This window comes from Schistocerca americana, chromosome 7 (assembly GCF_021461395.2).
Source record: "Schistocerca americana isolate TAMUIC-IGC-003095 chromosome 7, iqSchAmer2.1, whole genome shotgun sequence".
NCBI lineage: Eukaryota > Metazoa > Arthropoda > Insecta > Orthoptera > Acrididae > Schistocerca > Schistocerca americana.
This window is the reverse complement of record NC_060125.1, coordinates 326,517,067-326,537,244: the sequence shown is the minus strand read 5'-3', so window position 1 is coordinate 326,537,244 and position 20,178 is coordinate 326,517,067.

The following is a 20,178-nucleotide window of genomic DNA, read 5'->3' as shown; positions in this document are numbered from 1 at the left end:
ATGTAGAGGTCCACTACACGCTGTCTGGGTAACTCTGCACAGATGCATCCAAGTGGCTGACGTCACTTCTGCAGGTCCATTGTACGCCAAACGTTCCGCTCTGCCAACAAAAAGACAGCGGATCTGCCTATAGGATCCACAAATACTTCTCTCAACAAGGCATAACATGGAAGTTTACAGATCTACGAGCGGCTTGGTGGGTAGTGCTTAGGAAGTGAATGGTCAGCTGAGCTAAAAGGCCTCCGAAAAGTACTCGGAAGCACCACTGTGGAAGAAGAATGCCCATAGATTGTGGTCTTGTATAGTGAAGTCGCCATGAACTCTAGGCCCGTCTCTCAAGTTGAAGATGATGTGCTCACTCCAGCACACTCCATCTTTGGGCGAGAGGCTTACGACGCTGCCAACAAGACCCAAGTCACCGATCGTAACAGACTTGACGCAAGGGCTCAGACTCTGTCAGATAACAACAGAAGATATGTGGAAGCGGTGAAGAGAGTCGTATCACTTCAGTTATTACGACGTTCAATGATATGTACATTCTGTGCAAATTAGTTGGTATAATACTTGGCGATAAATTCACTTCCTAGTTTGAAAGTTCAAGATGATTATTTCTTTTTTAAAATTCAGATTTAGTGTGCAGGTTACAATCACACGCACCCTTGGTTCCAAGTACTTTGCTCTAAGCTCCTCAATAGATAGGAGCATCGTACATTAATGGAACATATACTTTCCATAACTGAAAACTGTATAAAACTTAAGCAGTACATACGAGTCCCATCTATCACGTGAATATAGTGGTAGACGTAGAATTAAATACAAAACATCTCCTACCTCAAAGTGTAGACCAGGGTCAAATTTCACAGACTGATGTATTTTCCGTTTTTCTTCAATACTAAACGTTTGCATCATGAGGACAGATATGCCTCATGTAAATAAACAGTAGGATAACATTAGATACAGGTTCTGTTTTCTGTTACGTACCAGAAATTGCACGAAGTGCCTTGTAGAACGATCTTGAATTTTACTAATCTCTTACTGGTTATCAGATGTCGATTGGTCTTTATCTGTATAACTGTATAATAATTACAAATGTTTGTGGTGTGAAACATACTTACTTCATTTACATTAAAACAGCTCAACTGTCACTTATTCATCTTATCCTGAAATGGAGGTACACATTAACTTTACTATGGACCCTGATCCTCCGAACGTGTACAGTGGCCCAGCATTGTGTATAAAGAAACTGAATTAAGTAATTGAAGAGACAATCTCCGCTTAAGAAGTGTGAGACTGTGGTAGGCTTCATCATTAAAATTCCGTTCATTCAAACCATTGTACTTCATAATTTCACAATACAGAAATTTTCGACCGTACTCGCATCCTCGATCACGAATGCTCCAAACATTTGAGAACTGTGCTTCACATTTCAATCTTTCCGACCGCCAGACACGGCCCTAGTATTGTATATATATAACCACGACTGCCACCAAGCAGATTAGCAACGACCAAAATTTCAGATTTACTAACATATCTTTAATTTTCGGTTGCTCTCTTATGCCCCCTCTCCACACTCAAGGTCCACTACTTTTGGTGCGTGGGGTGTTAAGTCGCTGGTATTATTGTCTAGCTAATAAGTTCGAACTTTGTCCATACGTTTCAGACTTATGCTTCCCTCTGCTATGCTGACCTTCCTTCACAATACTTAATTCAGGAAGCAGAGCATAGGTGTATAGAGCTTGGTTGAAATTACTACACACTTCTACAATTATATTTCACTCCATAGTACCGCCAGTTCTCCTCCCAAGGATTAAAAGATGCAACAACTGTAAATAATGAGCAGAGGAACACAAATGTCTTTGCATTCTCCATGAACAATTATTAGATTGTTTTCATATGACCACACGCTCCCTTTCAGTTTTAACCCAAACACTGATGGGGCAGTATTACCACAACCGCTTAATTCTTCATAGTAGATCACCAATAAACCGATACACGAAACGGTTCAAATGGCTCCGAGCACTATGGGACTTAACTTCTGAGGTCATCAGTCCCCTAGAACTTAGAACCACTTAAACCTAACTAACCCAAGGACATCACACACACCCATGCCCGAGGCAGGATTTGAACCTGCGACCGTAGCGGTCACGCGGTTCCAGACTGTAGAGCCTATAACCGTTCGGCCACCCAGACCGGCTCAAACTTCTGTGTTAAATATTCCACATTAGGCATATGGGCGAGAGTAAGCTTAGCAAATGTTCCAAATTTTACTTATTGTTTGTTGAAAGCCACTAATGTCTCTCATTATCAAGCACACTGCACACAGACTAGTGCAGCGCCACAAAACTCCATGAAGAAGGTGTGACGCGCGCGCCAATGGAAAGAGCGGGCGGCGGCACACCTCCATGAAGACAAGAGTTGAGCGCCCCTTTCACCGCTGATTTAACCAGCCGCCCATCGCTGGTCACCCCAGTTCGAATCGCAGACTTGGAGAGCATCAGTGTTGAGTAATAGGAAGCCGAGTCTTAGCCTATGTTCTGCGAACAGTATAGTAAAATGTACTTACATGTAATAGGCGCAGGAAGCAACTTAAGTTTCTTCTCTTGTAGAAATAAAGTCTCATATTAATGCATGTGAAATATACAGGTCCTCTTTTGATTCTTACCACTGGCCATCGTAGCTTCTCTCCTTCCTTGTTTGTGTTGGTGGTGACTCCTTTAGTGGCCGACACAATAGCTGGCGACTACGGTTCAGGAACGAACGCTGCCTTCACTTTACGCCGCTCCGTCACGTCGCGCCACTAATACGAGGGCTGTCCAGAAAGTAAGTTACGATCGGTCGCGAAATGGAAACGACTATGAAAATCCGATAAAGCTTTGCAAAGATGTGTTGGGCAGTGTCCCTAGTATGACTCTAGGTGGAATTATGTCGCTCTATCCATTCCTGAGCTCTTAGTGAGCGCGTAAAGATGTTATATAAAATAGTGTCTCTCGCCAAGTACGAGGGCCTCGTGAGAACTTTCCCCTGAGGCTATGCAACCAACATTACATAACTGTCGTGCGGTTTCTTCTTCAAGACAATTCTCAGCCTCATCCTGCAGAGGCAATGAAGATGTTCCTGCATCGTTTCAATTGGAAATGTTTGGTTACCCACAAAACAGCCCGTAACTGTCTCCCACTGAGATTCATCTCTGCTCAACCGAACCGCTGGCTATGAAGACAACATTCTGGCACATACAACGAGCTTTAGGCCAGCGTAGAGAATTGGCGGAAAGCACTGGCGGCTGCCTTCTATGATGAGGGTATTGGAAAGTCGGTACAACGCCACGACGAATGTCTGAGTCAGAACGGCGACTACGTAGAGAAGTAGCTGAAAGGTGTAGCTAACTGTTACAAATGAAACATTTCTGAATTTCACTGTGATTTTCATTTCGCGATCAATCGTAACTTACTTTCTGGACAGTCCTCGTATTTTTCTCTTTCCTTTCAGAGGCACATTGCTACTAATTGAACCCTGGTACTACTCTTCATAAAATCAACCATCTCACTACAGTTATTTAAAGGAGATAGGAAGCCCAGGTTCACTGGTGACGGACAAGCTTTTGATTATTGTAGAAATTTAATTTGACTAAAAACAAATTTTATTATAAACTTTAGTTCTGACATTAGCCTTCTTACTGATGCGATATACATATCTTTACTTTCACTGAATTAAAATAACACGAGAAAGAATCACATTATTTTGCGTCCGCAACCAAAATCATTGATAGTCGGTCGGTGAATAATCAATAACAAACAATCGTTCTTGTTTAACCATATCTGAAAAGATTAATAACGTTGTACAGTTCCAACCAAAGTTACACAGCCATACAATACCACAGCTTCATTAACAACAAGACCTCTGAAAGCTTAATAAAACCGAACTGCCCACATAAAGGTCCACAGTGAAACATGCTTATACCAAAAATACAAGGTGGGCCAACCACGGTCGCAAAACTTGTACACAGAAGTAATAACAAGTTGCATGTTCATTACACGTACAAAGATGATTAAAATAGGTGTTCAATAAGAATGGCTACTAATAACACAACCAGAAAAATCACTTACAGGAACGCTAATATTATAACAGGGTTGCCTCACTTAACTAACGGACATAATGACTCAGAATGATTTCCAAATTGCACTTAACTTTAGAGAACAGCAAGGCCCATAGCAGTGTTTGGAAGCAATAACGCTACGACCGGCAGACAATACAACCTTTCACTGTCCACAGCTTGAGCACAGGGTCACATAGCAGCTAGTATATATTTATATATAATCCGACCGGCACCACAATGAGCAGTACTGACAATCAATAACCGCGCCGACACCATGGAACAAGCAGTCTTAACAAATGGCCTGCAGTACAAACAGGTTTAAATGAAAACATGGTCAAATGACAGCCACACTGGAATAAATAATAAGCACACTCCCTAATTCTTACGGAGCAATACTCGAACATTACGCGTCTCACAGTAAATTAGCGGGAAACTTTGGAGATCACTTCCAGTTGCCTTAAAGCACTTTCAACATTAAATAAACACACTAAATGCTGCCGTGACAAATGATTAAACCATCAACTCCACCGCTGTCGGACACGTATACGAACACAGCCAGTCCCAAATCTGGCAATATGCGCTAAATCAAGTTAAAATTTGCTTAAAACCACGTAAAACTCACACTCCACATTTAAACAGAAAGAGAATGTGGAACATAAGTCTCCTTAAAAATAGCCACTGTGGAACCAAGTTCAGAACCGTCTGCGACAGCTACCCATGCCACCATAAGTTTCAACAATCTTCTTAGTTGAACACTGAATAAAAGTCATACGTAGCTTGGAGCTTGCAAATTACGAGCTGGGAAGCTGTTCGACGTGAGACGACGAACCCACCACAATTTTGCACGTCACGGCGGCCAGTGATCGGCATCGTACATCCGGCGCGTCCCGAAAGATACGGGCGGCGAGCACGGCGAGGCCCATGCACCATGGTTAGGGACGCGGGCTTGTTTTCAACTCAAGTTGGCTCGTTGAACGCCGACCAGAGACTCACTCATCACACGTTCACCCCGGAAAAACGTCGGAAGAGCAGTTAAAAACGGCAGGGCAGCCGAATATCGATATCTGCGATGCAAGTGAGGTACCCTAGCGCCAGCCGCCACGGCTCACTAATTGTGTTCCTTATTGCAGGTTAGCCATAACGCATCTGTTATTGTGTATTTGTTATCCTTATAACTTTGTTGTAGCGCTTCTCTCATTGAAGTGGCCTCCAACCCTCCTCTTAACGACACCTGCGCCTGCATCTCCGGTTGATGCTGATTTTGATATAATGGAGTTAATTAATTTTCATAACCACCAAATATCACAGATGATGACAGCAGACCATCAACTCATTACTGCACGATCCGCTCCTGCGTCTACTCCGCCACAATAGCCAGCCACATACACGGCACAGCCTCTGTGCATTCCAGCGTTCCCAGCTTTCAGCGACTAACAAGAGGAATAGAACGAGTGCTGCGTCCAGTTCAAAGCTCATTGAGCTACACATCAAGGGAAAGTTCTGTGAAGCTTCCTTATTTCTAGCTAAAGGCTGGAAGAGTGCTTTCCCATCTGGCTGAGATGTTATTCTCTTTAGTAGGCCAGAGTTGCTAGTTTTTGAAGATTTAGCTTCCGCCCTCAGTAATGATTACGAGGGTCAGGGTTATGTTGCTGCAGCTTGTTACAAGCTCTTTCGGTTGCGAAAAAAACTAGAACAGACATGCCGTAATTGGGTCACTGAACTTGATGGTTTGACACGACAGTATCATGGTCAATGCAGGTGCTTAAAGCACTACGGTGACGAGATGATTCGTGATGCAATCACGTATAATGTGCCAGATGATAAGATTTAGGAAAAAATCTCAAACATTCTGATCCTACTTTCAAATAAGTGTTACAAATTGTTGAACAGCATGACTCGTGTGATAGTGCCGTGGAAAACATTGAGGTAGCTTCCATTTGCAGTGTAATGCTAAGTGTAAAACAGGTACGCCTTGCGACTGACCGCCACACGCACAAACGCCACTTCGCCGTGGCTAGATTAGACATGTGTCACCAAATGTGGCTGCTGTAAAATCACGTCCGTGCTGCATCTCCACGCATTACACACAAAATTACTCTTTGTGTAACGCGACTGGTTTTGTTTGCGGGAAGCCAGGTCATGTATAGTCTGTGTGCTTGCAACAGAAAAATAATTCAGCCCAAGTTCGCTTTTTAAACGCAGAGCATCATTTCCCCTCAATGATCGTAGCTTTTTTTTTAAACGGCTACCAGTACTAGTAATGAGCATATTCAGAATGTGCCTTCACCCCAACCAAGTGCTGCGCAACGATGGGCAAAACACTGTTTGTAAACTTATTAACTACTGGATGTTGTGAGCGACTTCAGTTAGACATTGGATCTTCCATTACAGTGCTTAATCGTTAACTAATGAACAGTTGGTTTCCCCATGACAGACAAACTCTTGCATACAACTTGTTGCATGTAACCATCAGGACATTCCAGTGCTTGGTACATGTAGTTTGCCTGCAACATACCAGTCTTCCACCAACTCAGTGACATTTACAGTTTTGCATTCCCCAGGTCATGAAAATATTTTTGGGTTACATTCATTTAATTTCTTTGGCCTTCATATTCAGGACAATGAACTTCCTGTATCTGCTTTCAGCCCAACAAGACAGTGTTACTCAGCTGATTGAGGAGTTTCCCGATTTATTTTCTGAAGGACTTGGCAGAGCAACCAGTATTGTCACGCACGTTACAATGAAGGACAATGCGCAATTTAGCTTTCCCTCATGCAAGTGCAAGTGAAATTAAAGGATGAAAAGACAGTGGTGTTACTGCTCCTAACAAGAATAGTCAATGGACTTCCCCTTAGTAATCTTACCGAAGCCTTCAGGAAGACTTTGTCTTTGTGTTGACTTAAAATCCACTGTGATTCCACGAAGAGTAATTGACACTTATCTGAACAATAATGATGCGTAATTGTTGCTTCGTCCTGAGAAATTAGTGGACAGGCCTGGCGCAGGCCGCTGTTTTCCAAGGATCGACTTATGCGTTGCGTATTTACAAATTCAGCTATTTGCAAATTCCGCTAGATGATGAGTCTCAAAAAAAGTGCTTGTGATCAACACAAATTTAGGATAGTTCAAAATTTTCCGCTTACCCTTTCGCAGCGCCTCCGCACCTGCCATATTCCAACGCTACTTGGAACAGCTTACTGCTGAAGTTCCGTTTTGTTCTATTTACTTGGAAGATACTGTGGTGCCAGGATGTACACCAGAAAAACATATAAGTAACATTTTTCACATGCTTTCAGCTGCAGGTTTGAAGTGACGTCTGGACAAATGTGCCTTTTTTTAGTCTTAAATTCAGTACCTGGGACATATTATTAATTGCTAAGGTGTTTATCCAATTCAGTCAAATTTGCTAGCCATCCGAGACTTCCCTATCCTGCGGAGAGTGACAGAATGACAGTCACTTGTAGGTAAGTTGACATTTATATCTGGTTTGTACTCAACGCGGGCCATATCGCGCCTTCACTGCACTGTTTGCGCCGGAAGAAAGTGCCACTTTTTTTTTTGCCAGAGTGACTCAGGATGCGTTCGAGAAACCAAAAGAAGGCCTTTTAGCACCACAGGTGCCTTATTCATGTCGGTCCTGCTTTGCCTTTTGTTTTGGAAGTGGACACTTCTTTGTAGAGAATAGGAGCTGTGCTCTCGCACAGTTTTGGTTCACAGGACGGGACGATTACTTTCGCTTCCAGGTTACTGACCAATACTCAATGTAACTGCTCCCAAATGAGAAGGAGGCGCTCACTATTATCTGTGTTTCACCATTACGTGTTTGGTCGGCAATTTTACCTAGTTACGGGCCATAAGCCACTTCAGTCTTTGTTTCATCCGTCCAAACCTTTTCCACCTCGCACGGCGTAGAAGCTGCAACGTTTATTATTATCACAGTATCAGCAAGAAATATAGCACTGGCCCACGTCGAAACATGCGAATGCTGACACCCTTTCTCGCCTTTCTGTTGGTCCAGATTCTGAATTCCACGCTACTCCCGCATCTTGCTGTCAAATTGATGCGCAGGACACTTGAAACGTCCACTTTGAACAATTATACATGACTAACATTAACCTATACGTTTCACGAATCACTTACCTCACAAAAATCTTCGTTACTCGAACAACTGCAATACAGCGAGCGCCACTACTGCCAGCTAAATAAAAGATTCAAACTGCTGAAGGCACCAACTACTGATAGGCAGAGTTAGCAAATGAAAGATTTTGATAGAGAACAAACAATGTATTTACCTTAATAGTGTTCAAAAGTTATAATACCTATAGCAGTTCATGACATCCATTCTTACAAATTTACTGTCTCTGATGGACACACGTCCAGATCAACCGCTCTCAAAACTCCACCATCTCTCTCCCCACATCCACCACTGCTGGCGGCTCACCTCCAACTGCGCAACACTACGCGCTGTTAGCATCCAGCTGCCCAACACTACAATGGCAGACAACAATGCAAACTAGCCACAGACTGCACACAGCACAGCCAGTGATTTTCATACAGAGCGGTACGTGGCGTTACCAATAAGAAAACCTAAACAGCCTACTTACACACTGAACTTTTACGGACTTCTCCATTGAACTACAGGAAAACTGCTCAGGCCACAGAAGCAGACCCTAAGTTGCACCTTTTGTAGCGCTACATCCGTACTGCTTGGCATCCTTCAGTGAATAAGACTTAGAATTCATTTGTGCACTGATAGTTTGCTCTTCGGCGAACCCTCTCCGTCCGGCACGGTGTGATTCTATAGCAAAATTTCTCTGACAATCGCGTGTGCTTGATCCTAAAGTGCTGCTTAAACTACGTGGCAATTGCTCCACCAAGGACATTGAGGAACTGTACACGAAACAGCGCTTCTCAGTGTACTTTGCCGGGCATAGAGCCGGCAGGGGTGGCCGTGCGGTTCTAGGCGCTACAGTCTGGAACCACGCGACCGCTACGGTCGCAGGTTCGAATCCTGTCCCGGGCATGGATGTGTGAGATGTCGTTAGGTTAGTTAGGCTCAAGTAGTTCTAAGTTCTAGGGGACTGAGGACCTCAGAAGTTATGTACAATAGTGCTCAGAGCCATTTGAATCATTTTGAACCGGGCATAGACGCCCACTATGACCAGACGACGTCCCAGGGTCGCGTTTACTCTGAAAATCTGTCGGCACCGCCGCAAACCTTCTTCAGGTTGGCCAAAGCCTCAATCGCTGTGGCATATTGACTTTTCTGGTCCCTTTTAGAACACTCTTTGGCTTATTGTTGTGGATTCTTGCAGTGGCCATGAACTCGACTATGCCTCATAGTACCATTCAGTCTTTGTCATCTATCTGTTACTTGGAATGTTGGTGGAAGTGTTGGTTGCAGTTTACGGATTAGAACTTTGAACAGTTTCGTACAGCCAATGGCATCACTGACCTTACCAGTTCTTTGTTTATCCTCAGTCGAAAGGAGAAGCGGAACGATTTGTGCGTACGTTCAAGCAGTAAATGAACAACATACGTGCCTCCCACACACGGGAGCAGGCGTTGATGCTCTTCCTCGCAACGTCGGCTCCCAGCCCCGTGGCGGTCCGTCGTCGGCGGAGCTTCTCCATGGCTGGCGCCACAGCACTCTATTCCAGTTGCTGCACTCAAAGCAGCGCAAGGCGCCTCCCACGCTGCGCTTTGCGCCTAATGATTCTAGTCCTTTAAATTTGGGCTCACCAGGCGTTGGGAAAGAGAAATATTTCTTCGAAATTTGGGAGCTTGCAAGTCTTTCATTCAATGCCCTACAGGCTTGCTGCGCCGCCATCAGAGCCAGATTCGCGCTTGTCGTTTGTGAGATTCTTCTGCAGATTTTCTGTCCCTAGATTCGCATCCACGGCCGGCCCCGGGAGCCTTTTTGGCACGCCTGCAGAACCAAGGGAGCTGGACCCAACACCTTTGCCGCCGAAGCAGCTCGTCCCGAAGCCCGTCATGGACCCGGCGCCACCCTCTTCGTTTTCCGTCGGAGTAACTCAGGATGACGGTGTGGGTCTTTTCGGTGGATTTCTGAGCGACGTTCGCATCGGAGAGCGTCCGGGGGGCGCCCAGTTGCAGCTCTTGGCTTCTCACACCACCCAGCTTCCTGCCTCCTTCCCCCCCCCCCCCTCCCCCCCCGCTCCACCGCACCCCACCCCACCAGGTGACCAGGTGTCGTAAGATAATTTCCTACACGGCAGCTGTGCGGAATTTTGGACTGGGCTGGGGTGGAGGGGTGTGCAGTCCTAAAACGTCGACTGCACACCGACCAGAAGAGCCCCGCGAAACGGCACCAAGAAGGCGCTGATCCTGGTGCCAATGGAAAGAGATGACAGAGTTCAGCACCAAAGTCAACGTTGCTTTAACCAGCCTACGATAGCTGGTCGTCCCAGTTCGGTCGCACACATCAAGAGAAACAGCACTAATAGGAAGCCGATATTTGGTCTGCGTTCTGCGAGCAGTATAGCTAAAAGTACTTGCGTGTAGGAGTTTCTCTTCTTTTCAGAAATTATATTACTCGGCGTATGATGCATACAGATTATTCGGATTCCTGCCACCGGCCATCGCAAATTCTCTCCTTCCTAGTTCTGCCGGTGCTGGCTCCCATAGTGGCCGACGTAAGAGGATAGGTATATTCTGGGTAATTAGCGCTCCATTTTATACAAGAGGTAGTATACCTATCTCAACAATTATGACGCTATATCCAATGAAACACGTGTCGTACAATGACACAATTTTTGAGGTACGTTCTATGTTATATGTGGACACATATGGCAATATGTGCTCGAAATGCCGTTGTTAAAGAAGAAATGAGGGAAAATATCAAGCCATTTGTAGCAATTTTGCTACACTAACAGCGAAAATGCTGTAAGTGATAAATCTTTTTCCTTTCATCAGTTAGTGTAAGGTCAGCGACAAGAAAGGACTTGCAATGGTTAGAAATCATGCAACAAGCCTGTTGCAAATCAGTAAGTGCTGGCTGAATATAGTATGCATATTTCCAAGCAGCGAATTAAACTGACTCAGGGCACAAACACAGTACGAAGTTGTTCAAATGTTCAAATGTGTGTGAATTCCATGCCCGATGATAAATTCTTTCGCTACTTATACCGTCACTCTTAGTATTGTAACAGATGTACCGTAACGACAGTGCCGAAAATGCGCCTCGTAGTAGGTTAATAACTACTTCGGAACAAATTGCTAATTGTGAGTGCCCATTTGTCATCACAACACGAGTTATTAGCTATTACTGTACTCATAACTCTTGAGAGTCAATTTATCCAACTGCTTGATCTCGTAATTGATAAGAATAGTGCAATAACACCTCCTAACTTGTTAGGAATTGATCGTAGAATTGCATAAGCAAATACGAAGTATCATTCTGGTTGAAAGTGAACTGGTGTTACTAATGGATTGGCAGCTGCCACTGGTTTTGTCGAGGTAGAATTTTAAAGTACTTGCTGTCCACTGACAATTTTTTGAATAAATCCTAATTGTCGTTATGAGTAACAATGCTGGGCCGCAGTTGTCTCTCTGCAGTCGAAAGGCAAAGCAATCGGGGTGAGAATACGTATTGGCCAGCAATGTTTGTCTACAGCTGCTAATTTGTTCCAGTCTTCAATTACTAGCACAGTATTATTTTATTTCAGCCTTTCAGCGTGGAATGACAGAACTCAAATAGTGGCTCGGAGAATATTAATTGTGAATGTTTCAAAGTATTTGCTGTGTCTTAGACAGTAAATAGCATGGTTCTTAATCTCATAGCTGCCCATTATTACCCGCTCCCTCAAACCATCAATCATTTGACTATATCTGTCTATTAATGATGAAGTTGAGAAAGGCAACAGTATCGATGTAATTGTGGCATTACCAACGCCGTCCCGTTGTAAAATATACTGTTCAGTCTATCGCTCAGAATATTTCAGTAATCGAAGCTGAATCGTTGAAAATCGTAGAAATACATCTCTTCAGCTATCCAATATTATATTAGACCGAATTGCGGTAGAAATGTTCTCAAAATATGTGATATGGATGACTGAATTAAAAATAAGGTCAACGTAAGTGAAACCATAGGAAACACGGGACCTTGCTACCCTAATACAAATATAAAAGAATGCGCTCATTTTGTACACACACATGGGGCGACAGCGTGTGGTGTCCGTAAGTGTACGCCTCCGCGCTCCCGTGTCCGGGTCGCCGTGACTGATGGGGCCACCAGGTGCTGGAAAAACGCGGCCGGCAGCGCAGGGAGCGTGTCTCGTGCATTATACAGCAGACGGACGTGTACTCATAATGTAAACGTGCTGCGCCCGAGCGCGGCGGAACCGCAGCTCAGCAGGGGTGCGCCGACACGAGCGCCTGTCTTGTCCAACCCTCATCGCCGGTCTCACGTCCTGCCCGCAGCCTGCTCGGCACCTGATTATCTCACCTAAAGTGAGGTAGTACAACTTCGGATCAACAATGTCATTTATGGGCATTGGAATATGTACGTTTACGCAACAAATCTTTTGAAACTGTAGGAATACGGGATGGCCTGCCGCGGTGGCCGAGCGGTTCTAGGCTCTTCAGTCCGGAACCGCGCGACTGCTCTGGTCACAGTTTCGAATCCTGCCTCGGGCATGGATGTTTGTAATGTCCTTAGGTTAGTTAGGTTTAACTAGTTCTAAGTTCTAGGGGACTGATGACCTCAGCAGTTGAGTCCCATAGTGCTCAGAGCCATTTTGAACCATTTGAACCAGTACGGGATGTAAGAAAAATACACTGAAATATTTTACAAACTTCTCAACGAGGACTTGAGGTATTCGGGATGTTAACAGAAGGTTTAACGCAGTGCTTCCTAGCCTGGAAGAGGGGCATTGGGAGGGGGGAGGTGGGGGGACAAAAACTCATGGTGCGACAAGTCCAAAATTTTATATTCTTGTTACAGTTAACAAGAGCAATTTTTGTACCCTTAGCAGCAACAACGATGCCTCGAGAATCACGAAGTTATTGCTGATCCAAACATTCTTCAGTCTGCGCTCTGAGACCCTATGGGTTGTATGGGAATGGCCTGGTTTACGAATTAAAATACAGCCTCTCTCATGATCCCTAGGAAAATCATAGTTCTAAACTATTCACAAATTCTGTATCGGCTCGAAGACCTCACGTAGTACTGGAAAAGTTCACCCGCACATTGTACAACATGAACACTTCAGTGAGCCCCGGTAAATGTTGTAGGACTTACAAGTTTGGGTACGTTTCGTCTATGGGGCGCCAACTCACATTCATCGCAATATACCCAATGTTCCACAAAATTATATAATACAAATGTAGGCAGCATTTTCTAAGCAAAAATCACGTACGCATCACGTATTTTATAAAGTTTAGCAAATTCGAGTTTATTTCCGGTCAGAACATAGGAAAATCGAAAGTTACAGTTCACAACAAATTAATTTGGGAATGTGATCTTGGAAGTGCTTGAATAAACCACGATTAAATAATGTGGAAAACTGTTAAAGTTCCACAGTTTCTCAAACTGTACATTCCACAGTGACTACTCACAGAATCCTTCTAAGACCGGGTTGTATCACACGCTACTCGAAAAATGACAATCCACCACATTCAGAAGAATTTCTTTATCCGAAAGTAGGAACTCTGAATAATTCACACACGCGAACTATCGGCTATTTCACCGCTCATGAAATGAAACTTTCCCTAACACAGACTAACACAGCCCAACCGCCTCCAACGGCGTCCGAACACCTCTTCGAAATGTCGTTGTTCACCCAAGAAACCCCGGTCAAGCACCACTGTAGTCACTTAAACTACTGGGTATGAAAATTGCTGAAATTTTTAATTCTATCCTTTTATGCATATAAGATACATAAAATCACGTGTCAATATTCCGAGAGATGCTATGCTTCTATCAGTTTTCTTTCATCTGTCATAGTTTATTCATAAACAATAATTTCTATGGTTTTCATCTGTTTTCGAATTTATACGTGTAAATATGAACAAACAATTTAAGTTATGCATTAAATAATTTGCTATGGGTCGAAAGTTTACAGTACTGCCGCTATATTTAATGATTTTAGTTCATTTAATAAGAAAAGCTATTTTTAGTTGCGCGAAATCTACTTTTCGGCGTCTCATTTGAATAGGTAAATAATTTCAATAAATCTGCTGTCTCAGTCCGATACAGTTCTGCGAGATGTATCCGTTGACACCTCGTTTCTTGCAGTCCATAATGCGTTGCCCAGATATTCACTTTTCGATTTCAGGAATTATTTGTAACGTTTAACTGAAAATAACTTACAAGCTAATGCGGATATTGAAGGCGCGTCTTCACACGGGTAACTGTCCATCATTTCCGCTGCAATTGATCCTACACGCTCTTCAGTGCTATATATGGCTCAATATTTACTGATTTTGCAGTAGAGATGAAAAACGGGCATGACAAACGAGCGGCCATTGTGCTGTCCAAGGGACAGGTTTTCCCGGCCACGCGGTCGCCGTAGCGCCGGATGGAAGTACAAAGATAGTACAGTGTGACACTGACCCTCCACGTGCATGTGTTAAGCTGATTTCAACTGTCTGTACGAATATGACCCGATCGTAGTCGCCGTCTGCGCGTACCTAATCGCGTGTTTGTGACTGAGTAACTTGTCTCTTCCGTTTACAATAAGATGTCGTGTTACATCTCTGCGTTCCTTGCTCAGTATTATGCCTGTTGTGCCCTGTATAGGCAAATACTGATTTTTTTTTTTTTTTACGTTCAGTGAAAGTGTGTGCTAAAAAGAAGATTGTGAAGAATATATTACTCACAGATTCTTGTTCATAGGACAAGACCGTGTCCAACTGCCACAGCGCGCTGTGTATAGTAAAGTCCTCAGCAATACTTTATTGCAACCTGTGCGCATGGAACACAGTCCAGCAACAACTCAGCCGGCGTTAAAAAGTAAATCAAAAGAGTTTTTGTTTGAGAAAACAAATTCCTTAAGTCAAATGAGTCTACTGGAATCTACTGTGATCTTCCAACAGTCGTTTGAGAATTTTCAAATAACGGTGTGTCGTAAGAGCGAAGAAATAGCCCCTAACGCGAAAGAACAGTTAGTTAAAAGACTGAAAATGTGATGATTCCGCAGATATAACGCAACAGTGTCACGTAATAGAATACTGGAGATTTGTGGGCAACAAGAAAATTGTGTAAGAATCATTGTTTACTGTAATAACAAAAACTACATCATAAGGCTCGATGTATTTTCTTCCGTTGAGAATTTTTGGTTGAAAATGGTTTGTCTTGAGACAGAATTATGGGAATTTGTACTGACGGAGCACCAGCCACGTTATGTTCACTGTCTGGCTTCCTGCGTATTTCCAAAGAAAAAGATTCGAATTTTATTGGTTCTTACTGCGATCCACAGATAACCCCTCGCTTGTTAAACTTTACCTGTGAAAGTGAACTCTGCAGTAAAGAGTGGCCATCAATGTAGGAAATAAAATTGAGACCACTGTTCTGAACATTCATTCTCTGTGAGTCCTATGTAATGATCTCAAAGCTGAATACTGCGTGTTTGTGAGTGAGTAACGTGTTTCTTCAGTTTACAGTAAGCTGTCGTGTTAAATCTCTGCGTTCGAATACAAGTCTAGTGGATTTAGGAAAGAGATGTGCTTGGCAGGCTGTATGGTATGAAATCAGTATAAAAACTGTTTGTTTTTATTCAATGAAAAGCTGAACTTCATCATTCATTCATTGATGATTGCTTTATGCTTTCCTTAACATACCATGAAGAATAGTTTGAACGCTAAATAACCTTAATTTAAAAGTACATGATAGAAACACTACAACACTGGAGACCAACGATGTCAAAAGGACCTTCTTCAAAAAGATAACCGAAGGAGGGTTGGCCTGGGTGCTCACAATAATAACTTTCCGTCACTCCTTGGATTCACTGAATTCTACACTGCTCGTCAGAATCAAATAATCACTTCTTCGTATCTCCCTGCTTGTGTTCTACTGCAACAAAGAGGTTTGAAATCTGGCTCAAAGGTGCCCACAACCTTCTTCTGTAATGGTGCAAAAATGTCGCCCTCTGGTTCCAGGTGTCGAAACATGCGAATGAAAGGACAGAGCTCAGAAGTTCATGTGACGTGTAAAGTGAATTCATATATGTGACACTGGCACGAAATTTCTATCGTCACCGTAGACGTGTCACACATTCCTTCATGCCCACATTTCATCCCCTCTTTTGAAACCTCCGCGATGGAGGTCAGAACAACCAGCTTTTAAACCAAGCAGTTTCCTTATGACTGGCCAAGGAAAGTATTTCAGATTTGTTATCGCGCAGAATCGACGCGGACGATCTCACAGGTTGGAACAAACGGCGTGAATGAAACCATCCCTTTCCTTGGGGCGTTGATTCTCGGACATTTCGTTGCAGAAAACGACAGTTTGACGTCGCGAGTAGCAACACGACACTTTCCTCTAGCCTCTGACGTAATTTGCAGCTCCGGGCGTTTCATTCCCTCTGAACAGGTGGCGGCCCAGGATTCACATTGAACGTGATCGTAGTGCTTTGGAGTGCAGCGCGAATGCAACTTTGCTCTTGTATTCAGGTTCGAACCACCAGGGGCCGTTGATTCTCGTTCGACGAAATTTGAACATGACAGGAAGCAGAAAAGGGTGCTTATGCTTTTTCAGTGCTCCTGCTTCACGTCCTCCTGTGACCTGATCGTGGCGCGGCGCTACACTGATTCACGTGTGAGTTAAACATAAAAGATGCTTCTAAAACACCGCTCTTTGGAATTTGCTCGGTGCCAACAGCTCACATTTACTAACAATTTTAAAACTATTACTATATAGAGCAATCGTGCGAAGTAGCTGTAGACGCTTTCTGGCACGCAGCCATTTGACACCCATCTGATGCCAGTTGTTCAAGTGAACAAGATATTACATATTTACAGAACACATCAAGACATTTCTGTTTCAGCTACCAAGTCCTTTGGAACACCACATATTGTATTTCCTCTACATCTTATATACCACTTTTACCACTGTGTGGATCACAGATTGTTGTCAAATAAAGTTTTTCGAAAGAAGTGGTATACAAATAAATAAGCAAGCACAGAAACCGGAGATACTCTGCGGTTTTAAATGGCTGCATCAGGTTTAAATGTACGCTGACCACTGGTCTAACACGTACATATCCTTCACAACAACGGTATAGAGCTTATGAAGTGCATTGACAGATGAAGTGCCAGTTTAACAACTCACAAGTGCAGCCGGCGGCTTGGTTCAAATGGCTCTGAGCACTATGGGACTTAACATCTGAGGTCATCAGTGCCCTACTACTTAGAACTATTTAAACCTAACTAACCTAAGGACATCACACACGCCCATGCTTGAGGTAGGATTCGAACCTGCGACCGTAGTGGTGTCACGGATCCAGACTGAAGCGCCTAGAAACGCTTGGCCAATCTGGCCGGCCCGACGGCTGGGCCCAGCAGCGATTTTGCCCAAAGACTTCAACACTCTTGACTACCATTCGTTGATGTCTCGTTCTTATTTAACTTCTTCAACAAATCCTCGAAATTTTTTTAAATATATTTCTGTCTTAGCTAAAATATTAATAAAAGATGATATTGAACCAAGTTTCTACATGACATACAGTTATGTCTGAAAATTGAAGGTGAAGACGGTGCTGGTGGTGAACTCCGGCTCACCGTTCCAGTCCTCACCCCCCCCCCTCCCTCCCACACCCCCCTCCCCCACCGGCTGTATTAACCGTTCAAAAGGAGCCGCATGTCAGTGAACGTGCTACCAGAGTATTGGATTTCACGGCGGATGTTCTCAAATGATTCGCGGACGTGCCATCGTTGTGAAACGTGGCAACAGTGAGGGCCTTACGCGCTTTGTATCGGTTTCGTGCTACAGCGTAGCGTGGTTTAGTACACCTGGTGCTCCGTGTGACTTAGTTCCACCACTGCTGTTTGATTTTGACGATGTATACAACACCGGTGTAAGACATATCAGCAATAGTGTTTCGAATGTTGCAGTGGTCGATATAAGCCATCTAAAGATGAGTCTTCGTAAAGAAGGTGATGACAAAGGCTACTGGCGCGCGCATTTATCGACATTAAGAGCGGCTGAGGGAAAAGTGAAGAGTGTTGGCCCTCACAAGAAACTATCTTCGCCGCTTATAAAAGGAATATGCACTATTGCAGGACGTGTCACTGAGCTGCTAACAACGGAGCCCGGCATCGGTATAAGTTTGCAGTTGTTCATGAGCTGATAAAGACTGACCATGACGAACTCCTGTCCGCAGCTCGTGGTCGTGCGGTAGCATTCTTGCCTCCCGCGCCCGGGTTCCCGGGTTCGATTCCCGGCGGGGTCAGTGGTTTTCTCTGCCTTGTGATGACTGGGTGTTGTGTGCTGTCCATAAGTTAGTTAGGTTTAAGTAGTTCTATGTTGTAGGGGACTGATGACCATAGATTTTAGGTCCCATAGTGCTCAGAGCCATATTTTGAAAAACTCCTGGCATACCACCGTTGGATTTAGAGAGTTATGTGGTACAGTGATGAATCGTGGATCCACTTGTCAGCATACTGAACTCACGAGACATGTTTACGGGGTAGTGACCACTTATACGCAGTCGTTGAGGAAACCTTTCAATCACAGAAGGTAGACATGTTCCTTGCTTTACCACAGCAGCGCATCAGTGGGCCAATTTTTTGACACTAGTGTTACCAATGGAGTGAACTTGGTATTGTTTCATGAATTTGTGAATTCTGTTACATGACGAGGAAGTAACACTCGGTTAGTACTATCAAAATGAGGCAACAGCATACACGTTTAAAGTGAGTATTGCTGCTGTGAAATCATTTTTCCCTGGCACAGTGATTACGAAAGAATTATGCCACCCGTGTGATATGTCTTCACACCCGTACCCTACCCGAATTTTATGTGTAGTGCCACCTTAACTGATATGTATACAAAAAGGAACCAGTAGCGTTGATGAGTAACGTGACAACATCTGGAGTGAAATCCAGGCACTTAAAACCCAATCCTCCGGCAGAGACAGGAACGCACATTCAGCGTTATATTGAACTGCGTATGCAGATGTGGTCAATCACTTCCTGCCCCTCTTGTATGTAATTTCATTTTGCAGCCATAAAGGTATGTCTGTATACATACACTCATGCTCATAAATTAAGGATAATTGCAGAATGTGCTGCCACACAACGTGGCACTACACAAAACTGGCGCTAATAGCATAGGCACATAGGGAACACACATGACACAGATCTGGAAGTCCACGGTATTGGAGATAAGTTGAGAAAACCGCCCCGAACCACATGTGCCACAAAATGCCATGTTTCCTGCACATGTACCCCGACATCAATATGGGATATGATCACCATGCAAAAGTACACAGGCCGCACAACGGGTTGGCATACTCTGGATCAAGTGGTCGAGCAGCTGCTGGGGTATAGCCTCCCATTCTTGCACCAGTGCCTGTCGGAGCTCATGAAGTGTCGGAGGGGTTTGAAGACGTGCAGCGATACCTCGAGCTAGAGCATCCCACATGTGCCTGATGGTGTTTAGGTCTGGAGAATAGGCAGGCCACTCCATTCGCCCGGTATCTTCTGTTTCAAGGTGCTCCTCCACGATGACAGCTCGGGGGGAGGCGGGGGGGGGGGTGCGTTACCATCAATCGGATCGGGGTGAGGTGGGACCCACTGCATCCCTGAAAAGGCGGACATACTGGTACAAAATGACGTCCAGATACGCCTGACCTGCTACAGTTCCTCTGTCAAAGACATGTGGGGGCGTACGTGCACCAATCATCAATCATGAACCCCAAACAGGTTTCTATCAAGGACATTAAGGGGTTGGTATCTGGTTCCTGGTTGAAGCCAGGTGAAAACCCGGCGAGAATCACTGTTCAGACTTTATCTAGACTCGTCCGTGTACATAACCTACGACCACTGTCCCAATGACCAAGTACTGTGTTCTTGACACCAGGCTTTACGGGCTCTCCTGTGTCCAGTGGTCTGTAGACTACAC